A 25427-nucleotide genomic window follows, 5' to 3' on the forward strand; every position below is an offset into this window, starting at 1 on the left:
TCACTTTGTTATTTAAAGGTCATTTCCCTGACTTTCTACATGAAGGTATTAGTGAGCAAACACACTATGTGTTACCCATTTTATGCAGAACCAGAAACATTGTGAAAGATGCAATGATCCTAACAAGGGAAACTCATAGATCACTGAACAAGGACAAAACAGACATTCAGGTAAATATTCAGGGTGTAAACACATCTACAAGGGTATCTTTTCATTCCCTTTCCCTCCATCCCCCAAATACAATATTGCAAAATCAGCAGAGCAGAGGTAGCTTCTTCTTGGGCAATGACCAGAAATATGTACTGGATCAGGCAACTAATGGACTTTGCAGTGATGAATCCTGTTTCTTTAACCTCCCCTTAAAGCACAAAAGCCTAGGATGCTTCCACAGGCTCAGATCTGCTTCGTAGATATGACTGTCCATTTTAAAACAATATAGCCTTTGTGTTCCTAGTCTGTAAGAACTGCTGTTGTGAAATAAGGTTATGTAACATAAGACTATTAAAAAACAAGCCCTGTATACTTCAAATGTGTTCTTGATACATACACTTAATGAATCAAGATGAGAGTGAAATCTGAAGTCAATAAACTAGACAATAAATGATATAAAAGTAATTGCTCTTAAAACAATCTCTTTCTATATTCCCTCACCAATGATATAACAAAATCTTTCTCTGCTGATTTTTTTTTTAACAAATTAAGACATGAAAGACACTCTTGTACACAAAGAGTGTAAGAAATTAAATGAAACACAACTTTATTCATTCAGTATATGAGTGGGCTCAATTAAAAAAAAATAAATCCATTAACTCAAAGTGCAGCCATGTTCATTAGCAGCAGAGGACCTCCAAAGGTCTGCATCAGAGTACTACAGAAATTCTTACTGCCAACTGAATCTGACTGATGTCAGAGTTATTGAATGCATTGCTGTTTGCAGTGTTAAATTAAAGGGAAAATAAAACTGCACAGAGAGAGAGAAAAAAGGAAGAGAGTACATATCAACAAATACTTGTCCTTCATTCTCCTTAAAGACAGTATAGCCTTCAACCTAGAAGGCCACTTGCTACCTACCATTAAACCTACCTACCTACCATTAAAATCTTTTACCTATGTAACCTAGCAAACACGGCTTGACAAACTCACCTTTCAAGCAGTTTAAGACAACAAACTCAATTGTATGGATGGTATTAACTGAGATAGAAATCAGTTTCACAGCTCAAATTCTGAAGATGAGAAGTTCAAAATGAAAATGTACCTCTGTGGCCTGTAAATTATTCACCTTAACTATGTTGAGCTGAAATGCTGAACTCATCAGACAAGAAAGCATTTGAGGATCTACCAGAGTACTGGAAACCCAAGGCACGTGTAAAACCCAGTTCCAACGCTACTAAAAACATAATTAAATTTTACAATAAAGAATGAAATCACTCTTGCACGAAGTCCACACTAGAAAGCAAATTTCACACAGAATTTCTTCTACACAGAATTTCTTCTATTTTCTTCAACCCACTCTAGGAAGGATGAAGGATAACTCCTGGTCAGATTTTCCACATCCAACAGTTTGGGAACTTGGACCCTTGAGTACTCATTCCCACTGCACAGCATCAGGAAATCTTGTCACCATAGCTGGTCAGGGTTACTCTCTCAATTTTCCAAAAACTGATATGTGCTGAACATTGTATTCTTTACTGAAAGGTCCCTAAAGAAAATCTCCCTTACTTTTCTGTGCATTGCTACATAAGCTGTGAGAGGTCTGAAACTGTATGAAAGATTCTTCACAAGAAGAATCTAAGTTAGTAATTTTTATTTTCATTTTCCCATGTCTAATCATTCTTTCTCTGGATATCACAGGTAAAGAAAAGTCACGCTCTGCTAAACTTGCAATTTTAAGTTGAAGTTGTTGGATCTAATGCCTTGTTACCATTCCTTAACAAATTGGTTTATTTGCTGTTAGAATAGCACTCTTATTTTTAAACTATGCTGAATATAAGGCTTCTGTAAAATCTCTAATGGATTACAAAGAAGAGTGTTTCAGTAAAGACAAATTATGCAGTTTTGCTAATACTGCAGAGAAAATAACTTCTTCATGAGTAAACCAATGGAACACATACAGTTCTTCATAGGTAATAAAAAGTACTTTTAATCAATTAATAGTAAATGCTGCATTATCAGATCTTTTGTTGGCTTTCTTGAGTTAGTTTGCTGTGACAGGAATATCTCCTAAACTGCCAAAAAAAAAATATAATAATCTGGAAATAGTGAATACTATGTAGCTATTTAAACATGCCTAGAACTTCTCATAAAATGCATCAGATCTTGTTAAAAAATTAAGCTAATTAATTTTAAAACTCAATCAACTCTAAAAAATGTTAAAAATATGACTTTTTCTGCACATAGACCTTTATGTGAACTAATGTCCTTTTCCTTATGTTTCGACAAGAATAAGAGCTTCATTATCAAGAGGGAAAACTTTAACATACTTCAAACGTATTCTCTGTTTCTGCAAACCATACACATCATTATTTAAATTATCACAGAGGAACAGTTTTACACATTAATGGTCCACAGTAATACAGATAGATAAATGAAGTACCAGTTTGATAGCAGATGCATCCAATGAAGCTTGGGCAGCAAAGTTCGGGCTGGACAACAATTTGAAACTGGATTAACATAGCCAAACAGATAATAATTTTCAAAGCTTTCTCATGTTAAAACTCACTGAAAGGCTGAACAAAGTGAAGAATATTTTTCAGTTCTTGTACAGAAGTTTTCTTTGAGTCCTAATTTCTCTCTATCAAGATGGTTTCTTTATGGATCCACAAACCAGTAGTTAAAAGATTGATGTCATTTAAAATAACTATTTCTCATATAATAGTAAGACAAACATAGCAAGGAATTTTCCAGTTACAGGGACAGACAGTTAGCTAATTGTTATAATTTGCCAATCAGACTTAGCTTTGCTTTATGTTAAGTTCTGATCAAACTTGACTTTTACAGATTAATTCTCTCACAGTGGTCTGAGCAGTAGATTCTACTAACGTATTTGGGTTTCAGTGATCTCAAAAAAGCAATGAATTACTGTGTGCTGAATGTGAGAAACAACCTATGTAAGTCTTCACTTAAAATGCACAGAAGCATTTCATTTTCATGATGAAAGAGAGAGACCCAAGATGGCCTATGATGATCCAATTCTCTCACCAGTGTCAGTAATTATAAAGCACTATTTCTGATTTTATTGGATACAAATAGCCTTACAAAGAAAAGAGAACCATGATCATTGCAGGAATAAATTATAAGAATAACTTAATTTATAAGCAGAACACTGAATGAAAAGAGAAATAGGAGTAATGTTCTTCTGAAGGCGGGAGAAAGACATGTTTTAGGAAAGCCACACAATGCAAGGAAGCAACAGGCATGTTAAGACACTTTAAATCTCTTCTTGTTTTCTGCTCAAGGTCATTAATTTATTTAACAATATAAGCACTGAGTTTAAAAAATTACTTATTTTTCTTCCAGTGTGATGGAGAAAGACATAAAACAGACTCATTGTCTGTCTAGCTGGCTTCTCATTCAGTTTTTTCTCCAAATAATTCTGTGCACACAGACTTCTTAAACTAGTTGTAAGTAAATCTATACAACCAGTAGCAAAATAGCCCGCTCATATAAATGTGATGAAATGGAGATTTTCAACATTTTCATTTAGGTTGTTCTGAATTTTACATGTTTCTTTCTTTCCTTCCTTCTTCCCTTCTCCCTTCCTTCTTCCCTTCTCCCTCCCTCTCTTCTTTTCTCCCTCCCTCCCTCCCTCCCTCCATTCCTTCATTCCTTCCTTCCTTCCTTCCTTCATATTCTCCACCTCAGATGTCTAATTTTTGGGTTGTTTTTTTTTTTTCATCCATTGAGAGAAGATGCAGTAATTAAAATGTAAGCTATGCTATACTTCCCTTATGACTCAGCCTCTACAAGGGATTTTGCTTTTAAAGCCCTCTGCAGTAGCATAAAGATGAAGTTCTTGAAAAGAACTAGAGATAGAATCCAGAAATTTTTTTTAGAAAATTATTAAGTAGTGACTTATTAATTAATCCTTCTCAGTACTCATACAAATCAAATAAACTTCTTCCATGATTTCATTTTTCATTTACCTTTACACCCATTTCACTCAGTTGACAGCTACTAATACACACTTGTTCTTTGATACTCCATGAATTGCAGATGGAGAGGAAGAGATGAAGGACCATGAAGATCTGACACCACATAGGTATCACTTTGGTGCTGTTCAAAACATATCAATAAGGCATCTGATTTGGTAACTGACAGGGTCACAAGAATCACAACTATCTCACAGACTGTAATCTTTGAGCATTACATTGTCACCCAACACTAAAAACTCAAAAGAAAGTGGTTGTATCACAGGATCATAGGACAAGGGACCTGGAGAGGTTTCCCTGCCCAGAGCAGCCTAGTTGGGGCTCAGGCTGGGCTGCTCAGTGCTTCACCCAGACACAGCACAAAACCCCAAGGCCAGACACAGCCCAACCCTTTTGGTTCCCAGCTCTATGGCTGAGCCATTGTGCTGGGGAGAAAGGTTTTCCAAATCATCTCTTCATCTGCCAAAGTCTTTCCAAACATTGTTGTGGTAGGAAAGCTTTCATGATGACCAAGAAGAACCTCACATGGGAAGGATAAGCCTGCAGGATGAAGCATTTTTTTCCAACAGCATGTTCTTCATTAGCAGTATATGTTCTCTGCCATGACACCGAAAGTGAAACTCTCACACCATAGAAGTGATTTGTTTTTTAAAATGTCATCTTGATATATTTATTCTAGAAGTAATCCTTTATTCAGCAGGATTGCTATCTTGTACAATAGTGTTGGATTGGGTAAGTATATATTGTGCTCTCTCCGGAAGATTTTTATGTGTTTCATATTCATACTGATGCTAAATGGGAAGCCTATAGAACTGAAGTCAGAAAATTAAGTTAGACATAGTGGAGCGATGATGGGAACTACTATGAAGGACAAGTGTGCTGATCTCGCAGGAGCAGCCTGCACTTGTCACATCAGGAGCTAGTGGGGCACTGTTAAAGAGGCATTCTCTGTTTACCTGGAAACAGTGTCTGCTAACACAAATGTATCTCAAAAATGCAGTGAGAAAGAGAACTGAAAGCTAAAATATCTATCCCTCTTTCCTATTTGCTCAATGGATTTTATCCCAAGCAGGCCTGGCAGGTCTGAAGGTACATTCAGTCAGAGATAGCCGGCTTGGGAGAAGATACTGTGTTCAATTTTAATCTTTAGTTTAAGCCTGTTTACTTTGGAGTGGGGGCAAAAACATCAAGAACAACTCAGTCATCGACCATTCCATTCCACCGCACTCCCCCACAGGCTCCAAGAATAGACAAGTTCACCTATAGCTGATGCAAAAGGATGAAACCCCATGTGTTTCAGCAGAAAGCCTGTCCTTGTGGGATGTGCAAGTAGCAGAGCTTCAAGGAGGTAGTGATGGCAGCTCTGCAGCTGAGATGGCTCCACTTTTGTCCCACCCAGTGACTTGGGATGGCAGCAAAGCAAAGAGGCAGCAGATGATACTTCAGAGTGTCAGGGTAGTACAGGTCACAGCGGGCTCCCACCTTCACCTCCTCTTTTATCAGTAGCTCAGATCTGCTGCTGCCAAGTCACCCAACCAGTCATTGTCAAGACTGTTAACTTTTCTTCAGAGTGTTTTAATTAGGTAAATAAAAAATGGTAATTAAATCAACATTACGTAATGTGTTTCTGATTTGTAATCTCATTTAAATTAATTAACTGACTCAGCCCTTGTTTAGTTTTTAAACTGCCCTAGTTAAGAATTGGAGCTCTGGGAGTAAATCCAGTTTCCATACAGTTGAAAGAAATTCAAGGACCTAGAAGCACTTCTTGGAACCTAAATAGCAATAAGCATACTCAGCATTTCAGATCATTGTCACAAAAACAGATTTATCTTTTTAATTTAAATTCCCTTATTTGCTTATGTAAAATAAATCACAACACATATTTATTCAAAATATTTCTTTTACAATTCATAAAGACCATATGTTGCTCATTTTGGAAACCTAACAACTTTCTCCAGCTGTGTTATAAGATAAGTTGTGCCTGGAATATGTACATATTATATGTGTGTGTGTGTGTGTATGTTTGTGTGTATGTGTGTATATGTAAACTTCCTTAAGTTTTAAAGGGTTTATATTTTGTCATTGCCTGAAACAAATGTTTCCCATACTTCATCATATTAGCTGAGCTCTTTTCTGACATGCACGTTAAGAAGAGATTTACATAGGTATATTGCCACATGTGGACGAATGTGAAAGAATGAAGTTTCTTTCCAAAACTTGCTGGATTCAGTAGGAAAAGATGAGATATGAACACTTAATTTTATCCATCTGGAAGACACTGTGGATACTAGCTACAGTCAGAAACATTCAGAAGTTGTTGTTGGAAACCAAGAAACCTTTTACATTGAGGTATGCATCACAAAAGGCTTTTATTATAGATTCTTCAGAAAATGAAAAGCAGAAGGTACAACACAGTGAAAGACTTATATGGATGTTCAGAGAAGAAAAAGTGATATGAAAAAAAATGTATTCATGAAAAAGTTCATATCTGCATGAAAAGGATATAAATTTGCTTGGTTATACATTCAGTCAATGAATAAAATGGCCACTTCATTATGTTGCATTACATTGTGAAAGACAAAGCTTGACTTTCGTTTTCATGCATCTAAAAACTTCTGCATGAATCCTGATTTCATGGAATTCAGTATGGATTTTACCACGGACTCCTAGGCAGACAGGATTTCATTTTCTATTGTATTTTAGAGCAGAAAAGCAGAAAGAGTTCAGGGAGATAAAATGTTTTCCACTACACAAGGCAATATTTTTAGACACAGAATAATGATGACATGACTATGAAAAAAAAAAAATCCAGTTTTGTTCAGCATGGGCCTCAGCCAAAGGTTGTTGAAATCAATGGAAAGTTGCTCCAGAAAGTTTTGGACTGAAGCACTTCATGGTAAATTACTTACAATTGAAAAGCACAAAAGAAAGCACTGTTCAACAGATACTGTGCGATAGATCTGCATTTTCTCTTCTAACTTCTAACTTCATTCCATCTTCCACAAAAACAAATATTGAAAACTGGATTCTTCAGCCTTCCAAAATGTTGCACTCCTGTACTACTTCATGAGTCTAAACCATCACCTAACAAAAAACTCACAAGGCAGTCCATGAACATTAGCAGAAGCTCATGAGGTCTCTCTACTCTTCTAAAGACAGAGGTCTCCAAAAACGATAAATATGCCACTACACTGTACACTAAGTGGGGGAAATAATCAGCAATTAAACTAAAATGCTTGTTATTTACTTGTCATGGAAACCCCAAAATAAGAGCACTTCAGCTGAAAACAGCATGAGTTAATATCTGTGTCAGTCTGTTCAGAAGCCAGAAACAGAATTAATGTATTCTCCTAGAAAAGAGGGAAAAGATGAAATGAGTTTAACAACCTGAGCATCACTGTAGTGTTTATAAATGCCACAATATGTACAAATGAATTTTCTAATTTTGATCTAGGATGCACAGGACTATAGCAACTATGTCACATTTTCTTTTAACTTTAAAATCAATTTCAATAAAGTTTGGGTTTTTTGTCTGTTTGTTTCTTGGTTTGTTTGGCTGGTTGATTGATTGGTTGGTTTGAGGGGAAAATGTTTTTTTTCAAAATGTTGTCTATAACCTGCTAAGTATTTCTTCACAGTGCCATTTGCTGCCATATTTGTAATCACTGGGATATTTATTAACTGGCGTAATGGACAAGAGAAATTATTGTGCTCCTGAGGCCCTATCTGTAGTACTGAGTCCAGGTCTGGGGCCTCCAAGATATAGATCTTTCGATGTGGATCCTGAGGAGAGCAAAGATGATCAGAGGGCTGAAACATCTCTCCTATGAAGACAAGCTAAAGGAGCTGGGCTTGTTCAGCAGGGAGAAGACTGCAGGGAAACCTCTGTGTGGCCTTCCAATATTTAAAGGGAGATGATAAAGAGCAGGGAAATCAACTTTCTATACATGTAGATAGTCATGGGACAAAGGAAAGTGGTTTTAAACTAAACAGGGGGAGATTTTGATTAGACGTCAGGGGGAAGCTTTCCACTGAGAGGATGGTAAGGCAGACTGGCACAGGCTGCCCAGAGAGGCTGAGGATGCTTTGTCCCTGGATGTGTTCAAGACCAGACTGGATGGGGCCTTGGGCAGCCTGATCTAATGCTTGATATAGCAGTTGGCAATCCTGTCTGTGTCAGGGGTTTGGAAGTAGATGATCTTAGAGGTTCCTTCCAACCCAAGACATTCTATGATTTAAAAGAGAATACACAAGAATACTGACACAAAACATTATAGATCCTTAAATAACATATTTTTTGTCAAAAATCAAGCTTATGATATTTATGTCTCAATCCACAGTGTATACGCATAATTTGTACATTGTGTTACTGTATTCTTTAAAAAGTGCATTTAATTCCATCTGCTGTAATCTAAAAATTCAGAGTTAAAATATGTGTTGTTCCCACACACATGCTATTAAAAATCAGTGACAAAAGAAAAAGTAAATCTACCAGTGGGCACTAAGTAGGTTATGTACAAAAACAGCTGAGAAAATCACCCTACGCTTTCAATCTAGTGGCTCATAAACTTAATCAGAATTGCATGAGTACACAAAACCACCATGTTTATTTTTCAGCATATGTGAGTTGACAAGAAATTGATAATGGGAAGAGATAATGTATGGAGTATTTAAGCAACAACTACCAAATATATATATATATATATATTAAAATCAATGTGCTGATTTTCTGTCTAGTTTGACTTTTTACAGCAAATAAAAATTAGAAGTACCTAATCATATGCTGCACCACAGAAGCATGGGCATGGCTGACCCAGTTTTGAGTTTGAGAAGGAAAGTTCTGCAATAAAAAGGCAAGCAGTTTATTTCAAGCATGAAGCCAATAAAAAAAGAAAGAAAGCATATTGGCTTAAACCTGGTCTTTCAAGTTTTTTAAAAAAACATTTTTAAAGGGGGTTTCAGTGTTTGTTTGGTTGTTGTGTTTTTTTTTCCCACAAACTCCCTATCTATTAGCAACAGTACTGCCACTACAGTCATATTGGCCAAAGATTTTTTATAAAAGTTTAACCCTATCTGTTCATGGTAATTTTTTTTTTCCCAAGCATAATTTTGTCCCTTTGTGGCTACTATCACATGGGAGCATCTGTTTTGTAATTCTGTAATTTTCGCTATATGTTAAATAACAGCACATCCATTTATGTTAGTTTCTAATGAATTAGCGTCATCTACAGAGGAAGAATTTCCTGAAATCAGTACAATGCAAACTGCAATTTGGAAACCTTGATTTAAAAGTATGTTTGCTGGTTCCATATTCAGTTACTTCTGCTCTTTGTATCTCAGTTTATTTTCTGAAGCTGGTGTATGTTCTTGTAATACCTAGGAATATTATACACTTGAAGAAGGATACTACTTTTTATCTAAAAAATCAGATGTCAATGGGTACAATGTTTTCTGCAAGAGGAACTCAATGACATCCCATTGCTCCATAAGCACTTCCATGTCAGACACTGTTCTGTCATACCGCCCCTCTGCTGCCCACACGTTGCAACAAAATATAAGGGAATATTGGTGAAAAGGTTCAGACTCAACTGCCATACCACCAGCATCTGCCTCTGACATCAAGGGCCAGCACCATGAAACAGGTGGCATTACTTTCAGAGCAGTCCTCAAAATGACCAACGTCTGGGGCTTTGTTGAGGGGAAAGTCTGATGTGATGAGCGTGTTAAGTCTCTTGTGCATTACTGAAAGAATGGCAACAAACATGAGCAACAGCAAATCACAACAGCACTGACTGCAGAAACTTTTCAGATTTTTAGAGTCTTTAAAGCAAAACAAACAAACAAACAAACAAAACAAAACAAAACAAAAAAAAACCAGTAACCTTATATTTACACTAGCCTTTGTCTGGGAACATTACTAACCATTCTTCCTCCTCTTGCACCCATATAACAGGTTCAAGATACAATTCAGCATCTTCTCATGTGTATTTAGGCACTCGGATTTCTGCACAAGCATAAGTAGTACTCAGCAAAAGCTGACAGCTCTGCTCTGTACTTTTCCTGGAGAAAGGTATTAAACTCACTTGACCTGAAGTAATCAGATGAGACACAGTGCATTACACAAGAGTTGGGGTGCATGCACTGTAATTGCAGAAGACCCTTTTATGATTGACTTCTAGCAGATGACAACACTTAAATGAAAAACTGCAGGCTTCTCAGATTTTGCCTAACTTTTCTCTCTTCCAGCTGTCCCTGCCCTGCACTCACATGTACACGCGCACACAACCTGTGGTCTTTGAAAAAAAAAACATCCTTGCAGCTCCCTTTCAAACCCAGACTCTTTCCATTGTGGTTGCTGCTGAACACTGCAGAGCAGCGTAAAGTCAGCCTGTCTGTGTTCTTTGAGCCATGGATGTGGAAAAGTGTGCAATTTCAAGACTAGACTTCATTCAGAGCAGCTTATCTTTCTTTAGCTCAGGTTTCTGAAATCTGCATTGAAACGCAAATTAGACCAATTGCCTAGTTAGACAATCATCTTTAGCTTTATGAACAGTTATAGCAAGCAAATCTCCTAAGCCCCAAAATGCTTTTATGTTTTCAAGCAGTTTTCCAGGAGATGCTGTACATCTGAATAACAAACAGTATCCCTTTAATGTCTACTTAAAAGTGAAGCATGAATAACAATAGAGTCTTTTCAGGACAGCAGTATGATATCAGTAACAGCAAGAACATGAGAAAATCCAACTCTCTCATGAAATTCACCTTGGCCTAGGGCTGTGTTTCTCCACCCAGTGGGTGTGACTGACAGGCAAGCCTTCCAGAATGCCCACTAGTCACACCTTGCTCTTGCAGAACACAAACCAAGAAAACCAAAACCAAAAACAAACAGCTCTGATCCTGGGATGCACTAAAGTCAAGAAGCCAGCTCTTTAGCCTGCCTCCGGCTTTTTCCAAACCTCCTCCAACCTGAAGCTGTCCCACAGCAATGTACACGTTTTCTTCTTTATTGAAACAGACATTTTTCGCATGATGCCTTTCTTTTCCACTGGCAGCAGCGTGCTTCCCCAGGCAGGAGCTGAGCGTGAGGCCTGCTGGCGAGGGTGTGTGACCGGCTGGTAGCAGGGCCAGCAACGCCAGGGTTGGCAGCAGAGCTCCACCAGCAGCAAGCAACCACCGGAAAGCAAGACGATGCCAACGCGTTTTCTGGCCAAGTTTTCAAAAGTGAGTCTGGCATTAGCTGTCCTACATAAACAATTGCTCAAAAGATTCATGTAGCAAAGTTAAAACACGCTCCATGTCAAGCCAGTTTGTTAGCTACAAGTTTAAAAACCCTGTGTCCCCCCGGGAAACTCCAGCATTACTCTGTGGCTCCTTTCTTCTATGTTAATCAAATGAACAATCAAATCACTTCCATATGCACAGCTATTGATAACAGCATGATGTAAGCATTCGGGAGATGTAAACAGCACATGAAGACAGATTGCCATGACAATAAGAATAAAATTAAAGCTTTATACAAAGTTTAGTCTGCAGGTCACCACACTCTGTTAGACAGCATGTGTATGTATGGCGGAGACAGCCCTGAAAATATGAGTCTAGGAAGACCCTCAAGCTTGCAAAGCTACTCCTTCCCATAGGAAGACGAGTAAGTTGAATCACAGCAAGTTTGGGGATTTGCACAACTCTCACTATACCATCCAAAACTAGATGCCATGACCGAATTCACATTAGGCCATGAGGCCTCTGCAGATGATAGGCAATCACATGAGGAAATTTGAGCAAAAGTGTACATGAGAAACAAAGAATATAAAAAAGAAGGAGGAGGAGGAACATAGTTGTCCTCCTAAATATACTAGAAGTCATTTTTAATAACCAACAAATGAAAAAAAAAAATTAATTAGCACGCTGTTGTAATTAAAATTTAAAAACAAAGACTAAGATAAATGTGTATAATAAAAATCATATGTTAGGAAATAACCTGTATTAAGCAATGAAACATTAAAAAGAAGAGCAGTTATAATTGGGCATAACAAGAGGCATGGTTTTGAGGCAAATTATTTGGATTATATCTTTGCATGAGGCTGGTTGGAGAGAACCATGGTAAACTGACATGTCTGAACTATGTCTTGAAAAAATACTTCTTCCTAGGTTTCATTATTTCATTCAAGGGCTCTTGATGACTGCTGAAATACGTTCCCTTAACATCACTTGCAGACTCATGACTGGCACTGAAATGGTTTAAATCATTAGAAAGCCAAGTTACATTCCCAGCTCAAATGATAAATTCCTTACTTTCTTGAAATCTGTAAGAATGAAGCTTGCGTCAATTGGGAAAGAACAACTCCTTATTTCAGAGATTAAATACTGATTTTAATAGCTTCTAATTTCTGTCCCTGCTAACAAAAAAAAAAGCAAGTTTCTTGGCCTTTGAGTATAAATATTTGAAAGTGAATTTATTTTTTTAAACACACAATAATATAGCTGCAGTCCTTTCCTCTGAAGGACAGATTAGTCAATTTTAAGGTCGCATAATTGATGTTATCAATCAAGATCAACCTGTTAATATCAGAAACTCCCAGGAGAACACTTCCTGAAATACTCTGCAAAACAAAGCTCTGTGAAAACACTGCAGTCAGGTTTCATTTTCAGGTACCTGAGAAATTAACTATCCTCACCCTGGCACAAAAGAACATCCAGAACATTCATCAAGAAACCATCAAAGATGTATTACTGCTCAACTCCTTCACTACTCCTATGGACCTCTGCTTAGGGATTGCATATACTTTAGCAGCATGTAAATCACAACACAGTAAAGCTGGAAGGACAGAAGAAGACAAACCACCTTCAGAATATACAGGTGACAGTAATAATTCCCATATAAATTCACAGAGGTTTCTTCTGTAGCATTATTAAGGTCAAGGGCCATACATGTGAGTAAATTACTGCCTGGTATGCAGTGAATTCAGAATATGTGACTTTTTTGTGTGGAGTTGGAGGTGGCTGTCCACAAGCGACGTTTGACTCTAGAAAGCTCACTGTTATTCTGTTAGTGACCTTGGCGGTCCTCTTACCCAAGGTCTAAGTCTATAATTAACTTCAGGAATAATACTGTATATGAAAGTGTTAAAGATTTACTGAAAGACAACTTTCTACCACCTGTATGAATAATTAAAAAATAAAAATAAAATAAAATAAAATAAAATAAAATAAAATAAAATAAATCCCATAGCGAGTAACTAGTTCATTTCCCTCCCATCTCTTCCCAATCTCTCTTAAATTTATCCTGCTAACACCATGTGCCTGGGAATATTCTGCAGTGTTGCAGTTTTCTCTGTGTTCATTAAAGTGTATCTGGTTAAACAAAGTAAAATCCCTAAGAACTGATTTTTTTCTTAGCTAAGAGACAAGCAAATGTTGGTTACTATGAATGGGGTCTGTTGCTAAAATAACCCTTCTTCTCCCTCTTGCTTGTTGCTGTTACTTTAAAGAAACACCCTCTCTTTAAAGGTGTTCAAGGTATGGGAGAGGCTGTGCAGATGAAGAATAAAGTGAATAGCCTTGTTTGAAGATTGACTGAAATACGAAACTGTGCTTTGCAGCCTGGGCTTTGATGAATCATCCGAGCAGAATTCTCCCCTTACAATCAAGCAACTTTATAACTCACAGCCAACAGTCATCCTGCATTTATGGCTACTATTATCAACTTGAGCACTTAGTCTGAAACCAAGAAATCAACATGTTAGGTGAATATCATAGTTGTGATAAGAAGCATCACAGAAATAGAATTAGTAGGCTTGCTTTTCTTCAAAAGCTGGTGAAAAGTGATGAACTAAAATGAAGAGAATAGACTAGGTTTGTGGATAAAATGTATGAAACAGTTTAGGAAATTTTTGAGATGTGCTGGTGAAGTTTAGGTTCTGAGCAGGTGTGTATTCACTGTTAGAACTTCCCAGTAATATACGTTACATTAAGCTATTGTTTTTTGGTTGGGGGCCCTCAAAAACTAATTAATGTAGCTGCAGGTCTGACTGCCAAGATATGTACTCCTAACCTCCCCAGGAACCTGACTCCAAAGTAAGTGCATGAGCAAATAAGAACAGGCTAGGTGGGGGAGGAAAGAGGGATAAATCTACAAAATCAGAAAGATTATTCTGTATTTTTAGCCCTTCATATTTCACTGAGCTTTACTCAGAATTCCTCTTAAAATGTTCAGTGCTCATAGACTGTGAGCAGCTCGCAAAACTGTAATCTATACACTTCTATTGTAGAAACTTTTCTCCATATTCCTGTTGCAGATAAGTTCTGTGTACTTTTCGTTTAGCTGAACACAGAAGAATAGAAAGAAAACACAAATGTTGGCATAGGTGATTTCAAGCCTTAGTTGCTTGACCTTTTTGTATAAGCTTTTGGCATCTGTGACTTGGCAGGCCTAGTGAAGGCCAAGCCAGGACAAAAAAGAAGACAGGAAGCAGAAAGCTGGCCATATCTCCTTGGCAGTCGGTATTGCAACAGGGTGAAAAACCACATCGTTGCCAAACCAGAAACAGTGGGGGAAGCCCAGATAGTTGGCAAGTCACATACGGCTGTATTGTACATCTTAAACACTAAATGCCTGATAAACTAAGGGTACTATGCCAGAACCTAATCTATTTATACTGTCTTCTGCTGCACAGGGGAATAATTCATTTGTCTCTGTGTGTTTCCTAAAGAACTGTCACAGCGTTGTTACTACCTTGTAAGGACTGGCAGTTTAAAATCTTACTGACATTAAACTTGGATGAGCTTTCAGCGTCTTTCTAAAATATCCTCTAAGATAATCCCAGAGCATGGGATCCCTGAGAAGGAAGAGAAAGGCATGCAGTAAAAATGTCTGTTAGCTGCCTCTGTGTCCTCCCAGGCCCTGAAGGGAGGGAACGCTTCCAGGCTTTGCTGGGGGTATGGTTGCATCCCAGGTGCAGGAGCAAGTAGGTCATGTGCAGGCTGCTACCTGTGGCAGGGCAGTGCAGCAGTGGCACTCATGGCTACAAAGGCCAGAGAACTCCTAGAACATCACAAATACTCCATGCATCAGTTAGTCAGTGCTCCTTACACTTAAACTGGACCACACGTTTCAAAGTGGCCTTGGCTGAGCACTGTGTATGTTACTCTCTTCCCCAGGAATACCTATCCTCCTGGTGGACCTAGAGATCGACTTACACGCAGGAGACCACCAGCAACTTCAAGGGAACCTTTTTTCTCCCAGAGAGGTAGCAAACTGGCTTGTAACAACCCTAGCTTTTTACAAGGCTTATAGATAGAGAAAAAAATAAAAATAGCTATTTTCTTTCTAAATGTCACCCATGATCTTGATGTTTATACAAATCCTTATTTCTCAATTATCCATGAAATTAGGGTCATCAAAGGTGACTGATACTCTCTTTATAGGTGTAGAAACACTTATTTCTTCCTTTCAGATCATTCACGTCTGTGTTCAAGCTTTTACTATTTTGGAAACACATTTTATTTTAAGAAATGTAAATGAAGTATAAGGCATCCATTTTTAAAATAATAGTACTGTTGTGGATAGGAATCAGCATTCTCGCAAACTCCTGTGGCCAAATAAAGGAGAAGGTAAGGATTTGCTCTCTGAGATCCTTTTAAAATTAGCTGTCACCAGAAAGGTGAATTTTTATACTTACAAAGTCGGCAAAGTCTATTAAAAAGTTTCTAACATTTTGGTCCTAAAATCCCTTCTGTTCCCTGCTTGTATTTGTACACTGTTCATACCTGCTATACCTGTATGCCAGTTACAGCAACAATTCTGAACAACCGTGCTCTGAATTTTGGAAACAGAAAATTCTAATTTATCAGCACAACTGATTTATTGATGGATTGGCAGAAGGAACAAGGAGTTAATTAATTAAAAATTGTATTCTTGAACTAAGGCTGTAAAAAAACCTATTGTGATCAGGAGAGAAATGAAGTTATTCTGATCTTCTGCAATGAATTATTGTGTGATCTCATTCTCAAAATGTCTTCCTTCCCTTACAAACAAGCTTTATAACACAACAGGCTACAGCAGTAGAGGCAAAATTATCCACTAGACTTTAGCTTACATCATTAGCGCTTTAGCATCTGCTTTTGCTGACTTTCTTCAATTAGTTTTCAAACATTACAGTTAAGCTTTTCTGTTACACTGTGGTATTAACTAGTAAGATTTTTTTTTTTTAATATCTACTATGAAAAAAAAGAGGGGGACTATACACTTACTTAAGAGGGCGCTTTAAATGAAAAACAGGAATGGGTAAGTAAATTGGAAAAGTCTTTTTGTTTTTTTGTTTTTTTTTAATGACCTTTCACTCAAATTTAAAATAAAACTTTCTGAAATTCATGAAAATTCTAATAGTCAATTTAATTTGCTCGCTTTTGGGTCATAATACATCCTTTTAAAAACTTCTTTGTAACTTATGCCTTTTGTAGTGCTCGTGAACATAGCCACTTGTATCTATTTCCCTATCTCCCCTTCCCTCATTTGAAGACTAAAGTAATAATCTTTGAGCCCGTTCCCAGCATGTTTCTGCGTATCAGCTGAACAAGCAAGTGAAGGCACTTTAGTGCCCTTTACTAGTCATCAGCTTGCCTCATCCTACCACTTCTTTACCCTATAGTTGTGCCAACCCAAGGTGAACACACAGTGGGGCAGAGACCACCATCTTCTATACTGCAGTGGGAAAACCAACAGTCTTCTGCTGCTGCTACTGTGTAATTATCAACACCAGTGAGTAGCTTGGCCTGGAGGTACAAACACCAAAATGAAAGCACACAAGATAGCAGTTTCTTGGATGCTAGTCCAAGGTTCATGACTAAAGCAGTCTCAGAACACTTCCAAAACAATACAATTTTCATACTCCTCAGCTTGTCCAAGTTGAACTGATCTTTTGAAACATGAATCTGTCAACCCTGGAGATTATGCTAATCTAAATATGTTACTCTGCTAACACGGTTTTGCCTAGACTCCAAAGCCTTCCATGCCACCCTCAGTCAATCCACCACAGAAGCAGGAGATCCTAACTGCTAGGAAGGACTCAGCTTTTCAGCCTTTCAAAGTCACGCTGAAGCTTTTCACTCCCACGAAGTGCAAAAGGAATTACAAAGAGTTACACCAATGTATTTGATATTGAGCAGAAAGATATTACCTAATATGTCTTCTTATATTACAAGACATCAGTTTCACAAAACCAATTAACTCATTATGAAATCCTGTAACATTCAGTGCTCTGAAATTCGCAGAAAAAGATCTTTGGCTGGTTTTGCACGACTGAGGCTGAACAATGCTCGTGCTAGGAAATTATTTTTCTTTGACTCTGTAAGGACAATTGTCACAGCTATCACACAGTCACTGCAATTGCGTTTGTAAGAACTGCTGTCCAGAGCTGTTCTCTGTAACACCATTCTTGTAACACTGGGAACATTTGTCTTTTCTAATGATCACCAACACAGACGTCCTTTTGTAGGTCTTTAAGTGATTTAATTTCTTTCTATTTTAATTTCTTTCTATTAATATCCTGTTACTTTGCTTTGGGAGAAACCAATGGAGACAGGCCTCAATTAATATATACTTTTAAAGTGAAGGCTTTTAGTGAAGCCAGAGCTAAGGCATTTTAAAACAGGAATTGACACTTCCCCTTTATGACAGCCTAACATTTTCAGTGTGCCTTACAAAATGGATAGAAAGCCCCCAGAATACTTGAAATCTGTGTTTCATAAACTGTACTCCAAGAGAAGTAGCAATAAAGTTTATTACAGACCTAAAGTATCTGCATAAACCCAGTTAATTGAAAAGTGGGAGGAGAAGGCTGCCAAATTAAATGTTTACATTAGCACAGCTGTATTGTAAAAACATTCTGCCCCCTGCGCTTTGTAATTATAAGATATTTCTGGACTGTGTATCTCTACAAAGTTTATCTCTACTGCCAAGAGTGTTTTGGCACAGAGCATCTGCAATTTTTGGCAGCCAGAGAGCTCTCAGCACAGGCAGTATCTAAAATGGCTGCCAAACAGTTATCCTGAAATGTCGTCGACCTAGCGTCGTCCTGTGCGAAGGGCAAAAGCCAAAGCTGGTTTAAAAACCACCTGATTGTCTCAGATGAGGCAGAGAGATCTATTTCCCCCCATGCACAGGACCTGCCAGCACAGGTCTGTGATGCCACATTCCCAGAACACTGGAACAAGGCAGCAGTGGGAAGGCAGGCTGGCTGCCGGCAGCGTCCCACCACTGGGAAAGAGTGGGGAGGACTGGCTTCCTGAAGGGAAGTGTAATTTTATTGTTTTAAATTATGCACAGATCATAATGCTCTTCTGTGCCAGCAGCACACACGCTGAGACCTTTGCTCTTCCCTGCTCTGTCACAAGGCACTAGCGGAGTCCCAAGCACCTGAGACATTCTTTGCACTGAATGCATCTGCCTGCTTTTAAAGCAAATCTCTTTTCCAAGCAACCAGCTAAAAGGTACAAAAAACGTTCCACACATCTCAAGTCTCTACTACGCCAGGCACTTTGTACTGAATTTGCTTGGGATTTCCTTAACTGTACTACTCTTGGCAAGGACTAGGAAAGCTTACCTATTCTGTCTTGGGCCTGCATAACAAAGTTGGGAGAGTGTTCCTTCACTGTGTTCATCTTCACGTCAAATAGAATTCAGAGATTTCTTGGGCCTGCTTACTGTTCTGTAATCATAACCAGCTTTGATTGATGCAGAGACATTTTCAAGCCTCAGCCAAGACTGTGTTATTATTGCTCACTCTCTGGTTCCTCGAGCATGTTTTACCTGGCACTTTGGGAAACAACAGGTGACACTCAAGTGTATTATGATCTTTCCTCTGAAATTTCTTTAAAAACTTATAAAACTTCAGGGATTTTTCATGAGTTACAATTTAAAAAAAGCAAGAAGAAGATGGGTCCTCAAAAGACAGTCCATTAGTAGAAGAATTACAAACTCACAGATACTATGTGAATATGAAATTTGCCTTTGTGGGTGCTCTCCCTGTCTATCTGCTGTCATGAACCTCCCTACCATTACGTAATAATGTGTGAATGGGAGATTTTTTAAGATGCTAGCCAACTGACCCATGAGCAACTTGTCTATGGCTGTACTGCTGCCTCAGAAGACTTCAACTCAAGGCCAACTTGTTATTTATGAAACTTATATTTCTAAGCTGTTTTACTCTATTGAGCAAATCTTTCTTCCTGTAAATGCAGAGGACATTCACTGTGATAGTTCTGCCCGCTCAACAGGCTCCTGAAATTAGGGACTTTCACCCTCTGTTTAATTAGTAATCAGGGTCAAAGTCACACGGCTATGAAATGCTGGTGTCCTTGTAAGTACCAGTGAGCTGGGGTTAAGGTTCCAAAGAGCATGAGGACTACATCGGCATGCAATTTCAATTGGTTTCTCTTCTATTAATATTTAATAAGTACACCTTTAAACTTCCCTCTACAAAAGAAAGAAAGAAAGAAAGAAAATATAAAATACATCAAGCAAACAGTTATGTTTGAAACTTTTTATCAGTCAGACATGCACAGGGGCATCTTCTTTGCCACTTGCATTTTCCAAAGAATCTGCCATGTTTAATATCCCACATGCAAAACATTCTGCTTGTAAAGCTATCTGATCTGCTTACAGACTCCACAGAGAAGGCTTGATTCATGAACGTCAGGACACTCTTCTTCCTTTCAAATGTATGTACACATTTTAAGAATGAGTATCTACCTGTTCATCTCTCCTCTCATTTAATGTGGCACTTTCAGTTGCAACACTGGATGAATACAGGGCATTCCCCCCATGGAAACACCAAGTACTCAGTCTAGCAAAAATCCACAAAATCCCTCTCCATTTTTACCTAGTTAGACTGGAAGAAATATTTTAAGTATCAAGTACACATTTCTGTTTATTTATTAAGGAACAACAACAACAACAACAACAAAAATCAACCAGAAGAACAGTCTTCTCAAGTTCAAATTCCAGAGTCTCACTTTTTCTTCTCTGATCTCAGGACTGCAAGCCAAGATAAAACTTTCTGTATATTAACATTAAACGCAGCATTTTTTCTGCTGCAAGCGATTTAAAAAAAAAAAAAAAAAAAAAAAAAAAAAGAGTTTCTATCCCCAGTCCCCAGGTTCTGCTTACTACTGCCAAGAGAGCTCATGCTGAATGCAAAGTGAACAAATTTTAACTCTTGCAGGTTTCAAACGACTCTGAAATTCTGTTTATCATATTAAAAAATTCCACAATATTCATGCTGTAATTTTAATGCTGCAGGAAATGCCTCTACATGTTAGCAATTCTACTTAAGTAGAAAAGACTCCTATTAATTGCTTCACATTTCCACTGTCAACGACACTTAACTTTCTGGAATGTTCAAAGGAAAGAGGAATTAAGACATAATATTTCTTTTATTGACAGTTACTGTTTGCATATGTTTACCTTCTTTTGCTAAGAATTAACAAGACAGGAAAAATCAAAGGATTTCTTCTCTCAGGAGCATCACAACAGATGTTTTGACTTAAATGAAATGTTGTGAACAAGGTCTCCTCTTACTTTTCATTCCTTAGCTAATAGCTAGTTCTAAATTCCATACAGATCAGTTGAAAGAGAACACTGAAATATGTACTTGATTCTGGAAAAGGAGGAGACAAAAGTTACCATAAATTAATCATTCTTGAATCAACGTTTTGTTTATTTTTACTTCTTAAGATCTCTATTCTATCTCACCTTAAAGTATACAAAAGCAGTAGGTGGATAACATAGACAGATGCTCAAAAGTCAAGACACAATAATCAGTGTTGGGAATACAATTAATTCTCAGCTCTCTGGACCCTTGTTGTGGTCCTTTGTTCGTGTGCTTCATCAAAGGAGGCTAATGTCTTAGATACTTTTGCACTGCAGATTTCAAACTATCTTAGAAAGAATCTAAATTAAGGCTACACGTGCAGCACCTGTGCTTATATATAAGTATGAAAAGGTATAGTTTGCAAGTAAAGCCTCTGTTAGCATAAAGATGCTTCCAATTGGTTTGGGAAAAGTATTCATGAGATAATCAGCATTGGAGGTGATCTACTGAATGAAGCACCTCCGTATGAGTTTTGTTTGCTATCTACAGGTGTTCATGACCTTCCCAAACTGCATCAGATCTATACACTGCAGGCAGTCCTGCAAGTCTTTTCCAACTTCCACTGATGTTGAAGGGAGGAATGAATTAGTGAGAACTCTAACCAGGATCCTGAAGCGCTATTCCTAGCAAAATACCATACGCACCCTCACCAAAGCTGTAATGATCACTGCTGCTTTCTTCAGCAAGGTTCATTTTCCCAGCAAATGCTGGTCTTTCTATCTTTGAGTATTTTTCCAAGAAAATAGTAGGAATGAAGGTCACAAGATTTATTTATTTATTTATTTATTACACCAAGGCTGTTCTTTACGTACATACAGTCTTTCCTAAAAACACGCAAATACTTGTGATTTTTTTTTTTTTTTTTTTTGCACTCAAGTTATGTGCAAACCACAACTGCTTTCTAGTAGAGCAGGCTTTGAAAATTTGAAATGCAAGTGACAAGTATGAAAACAGAATGGACATTTTTATGCAAACTTAACCATTCTCAACATCTGTTTTTGTATTAAACCAGTTAAACAGAGTGAGGCATTTTTATTTAAAATTTGTGATTTTCTAGAATCTATTAATTCCGCTTTGGTCCTACTGAATTTCACTCCCACATTTCTTTTTTGTATTTCCAACCAATACTTTAATTAAAGATATGGTGATGTTCTTTCCTTATTTATCAGTCTTAGGGAAAAAAAAAATCAGCATTCATCTATTTGAAAAATGCACCCGGGGGCTGAAAATGTTGATGCTTCTCAGTGAACAATGGCAGTAAGGGAACATTTATTTATATTTGAATAATGAAAGGAAAAATAAGGAAACTGCCTTCCTTTAGAAACACATTCACATGTCTTTATGTAATGAAACATTCTTGTTCTCGTTCTCAGGCATTAAAATTTGTCAAGATTTTCATCTACTTCATTGTCTGAGGAAATTCTGAATTTTAGAAAGTGTTTATGTGTAACAGAAACTAATTCCATTGCCTGTTGAGAAGAAAGCTTTGCAAAATAACACATCAAATGACTATCAGCAGCTGGCTTCTGTCATTAATTTTGAAGCAAGCTACATTACATTAGTTCCTTGTACATCTTGTACCGTATATACCAGCTGCCTGCAGCTCCAGACCAATATAGTCCGATATAGTATTTCTCTTTATCATCTGAAATGACTCATTTGTATGGACAGAGTAACAGAGTAGCGTCCAACAAGAAGCTTTCAGTGCTCCTTTTTCTGCATCAGAAAAGAATATTCTCCAAGCTAGTAGAGGGGTCTGTACTGAGAGGAATGTTCACAATGCAAATTTAATATTCTTTCCCTGAAAAGTTATAGATTATGAAAAGAGAAACACAAAAACTTGATTAGTGAACATTGAAAAATATCACTGTCAAAAACTTAACATTTATTAGAAGGCAATTGCTTGAAAACATGGTTTTAATTGTGCATACATATTTTTATTCATTAAAAGGAATAACCAATAAAATCCCGCACTATGGTGTCCCAGCCTCATAACACATTAATAAAGTTTCTTAAGGGTTTTGGCAGGGGGCCAGCACAGTCCATTAACTCCTTGCAAGTTGTAAAAAGAAGTAAAGTCATTTCAGGCTGCTTTGTGGTTATGAATGAAACAGCAGGTAGTCTGTATGGAAACGTCACTTTGGATATGGCATTGGTAATGGATGCATTGCTGTTCAATCAAAGCAGTATGGGGATAAGTTAATGCACTGAATCAGAATCTAAATCCTGATGCACTGCAAAACTAATTTAGTTAAAATAGGAAGGAATATGGTAAAAGATTCCAAGTAATGAAGATCTGTTTATTTTCCTAGTAGGCTGTCACGCTGCAACAAGGTTAACTTGTCCACTGTGAAACAAAAAAAAAACCAAAAACATACAATATGTATAATTCTAACTATTTGGTAAGGCTAGTTAAAAAGATAATCATTTTGGGGGTATTGCTGTATGCAAATAATGAATATAAATAAAACACCACTTTGTTTTATCTTGCCCTTTTCTCTCTAAAATATACAAAACATTCTACTTTTCTTGTGTGTGTGTTTTTTCTTTTACACAAAGGAGCATAAATAACTTCAGCAATTGGTAACTAAGTGGCTGTCTTTAACTCTGTCAAACAATTTGAATTAAAGTGCTATACTTTCCCCTTAAGCTTTATGATACCATCTGTTCTCCCTTTTCATGTCATTACAAACATTCTCCTTTGGAGAACGGATTTAGTGTTTTGCATCTTTTTTAGAGGAAAAGACAAGGTTAAATGGCGATGAATATTCTGAGAGCTGTTATACAAGGCTTTCCAAGCAAGGGAGCAAATAGACCATAGGAAAAAGAGCATTTTCCTTAAGATGCGGCCAGTATTCCCTCTTGCCTTATCATTAAACGTTAGGATGCACTCAAAGATTAGTAACATATTCTGAAACAACAGTATATGAAAGAGGATTTTTGAAAGAGCATTAAATGGAAAACAACTTGTGGAACAAAAATCCGTGCTCTCCTTAGAAATGCAATTAAAATGTAACAGACTGCTTGCTGATGCTGCAGTAATAGCTTGTTGTGTTTTGACGATAATTTCAAACTCCGAACTTAAAGTTACATAAAATTTCCAGTGTGCAAATATCCCTGAAGGACCTGGGAGGGACAACCAACTAATCAGCCGGAATGATGTATTAATCTTTTACCTCTGACAGCCCCAGTTCAAGTGTGCCTTAAATCACAAATGCAGAAGTTGTTTGTCTAGCACCTAGTGGGAATTTGCCACATTACAAAACCACAAAATGTGTTAAAATTAGCAGTGTCTTCAGAGGATGCCAAGTAGTGAAACAGACGTGTTGTTGAGGCCAAGGGTGAAACCCTCACTACAAAAGCAGCTTACAAAATAAATGACACAACTATGTCAAATTCCTATTGACTACCTGCCACTGGATACTAAGCACTTTCAACCACAAATAGCAATGACACAGTCTCACGCCAAAGACAGTCTAATACTTCCAAGTGTCAATACAGAAGATAGTTTTCAAAATCTCATTTATGCACCTGGAAATGCACTCGGTTTGTTTACATGGTGTAAAACATGTCCACTCAGAATCACACACACATCCAAAGGACATCATGCAACTTCATTATCTGAAGATTTTCCACTGGCTGGAGATGGAAAGTAAGAAAAGATGCAGAAATGTTAAAACAACTAATAAATCATGAGGCCCAGCAAATGTTTGAATCAAAAATGTCTCTGTGTATTAGAATGGCATCTCTCAGTGACTCCAGGGTAAACGGGGAATCATTCTACAGATGTCATTACAGCTAATGCAGTTATGTGGTCAAGCACAAAGTTTGGCCCAAGAACCATGTTTCACACACAACTAATTTCAACCACCTCTGAAACAGATTTTTTAGCTGTATAAGACTTACAGATGCCACAGTATATAACCTAACAGATCCATACTATCAAATACACATCTAACTCATGAGTTGTCATATTGACAGCCAGTAGGATAACTTAAGTGGGAAGTAAGAGAATGCAACCAACCTTTCAAAAAAATAAACTTACTTATATATAACAATTCTAACAACAGATCTGACAACTTTGCTGTTATAAAAAATAGATATGACTGAAACTGAATTGAGAAGTTAAGGTTGACATCATATATGTATCTAAGCTGAATTCTTTCAAGTATTTAGCTTCTTGTAAAAATAAAATTTCTTTAAATACTGATCTGAAATACTTCCTGCCTGCATTTTCCTCAAGCAGGAGTAGAAGGCTGTCTGCAGAAAGTGTTTTTGAAAATCCCCCCAGTTGACTACTGCAAAAGATTATTTGAAATTATAAGGCACGTCCATCTCTCCAGAAGTACTGTTTTGCATTAATGTACCCACCATCATAATTCACAGCCATAGAAACCTGTAACTGAGGATAGAGATCTCAAAAAAAAAAAAAAAAAACAAAAAAAAGACCCTAGGCAGTCTTTGATAGTTGCAGATACTTCAGATCTGCAACTTGTCTTCCTAAATGAAACATATAGGTTGTCCTGGGTAATCTCTCATTTCTGATAGCATAATGGTTCCAAGTGATCACCCACGGTAGCAATATCAGACCCTTGGAGTTTAGATCATGCTGGGGTTTAGTCTGTGC

General features: G+C 37.4%; 1 protein-coding gene across 16 annotated transcripts in view; it reads right to left on the minus strand.

Annotated features, from left to right (window-relative positions):
* The window catches only part of NFIB (nuclear factor I B), a 269957-nt gene that overhangs the window by 75656 nt on the left and 168874 nt on the right, over positions 1-25427 (minus strand). The window lies entirely within an intron of this gene.

The sequence above is a fragment of the Gallus gallus genome, chromosome Z (genome assembly GCF_016699485.2).
Source record: "Gallus gallus isolate bGalGal1 chromosome Z, bGalGal1.mat.broiler.GRCg7b, whole genome shotgun sequence".
NCBI classification, from domain to species: Eukaryota; Metazoa; Chordata; class Aves; order Galliformes; family Phasianidae; genus Gallus; species Gallus gallus.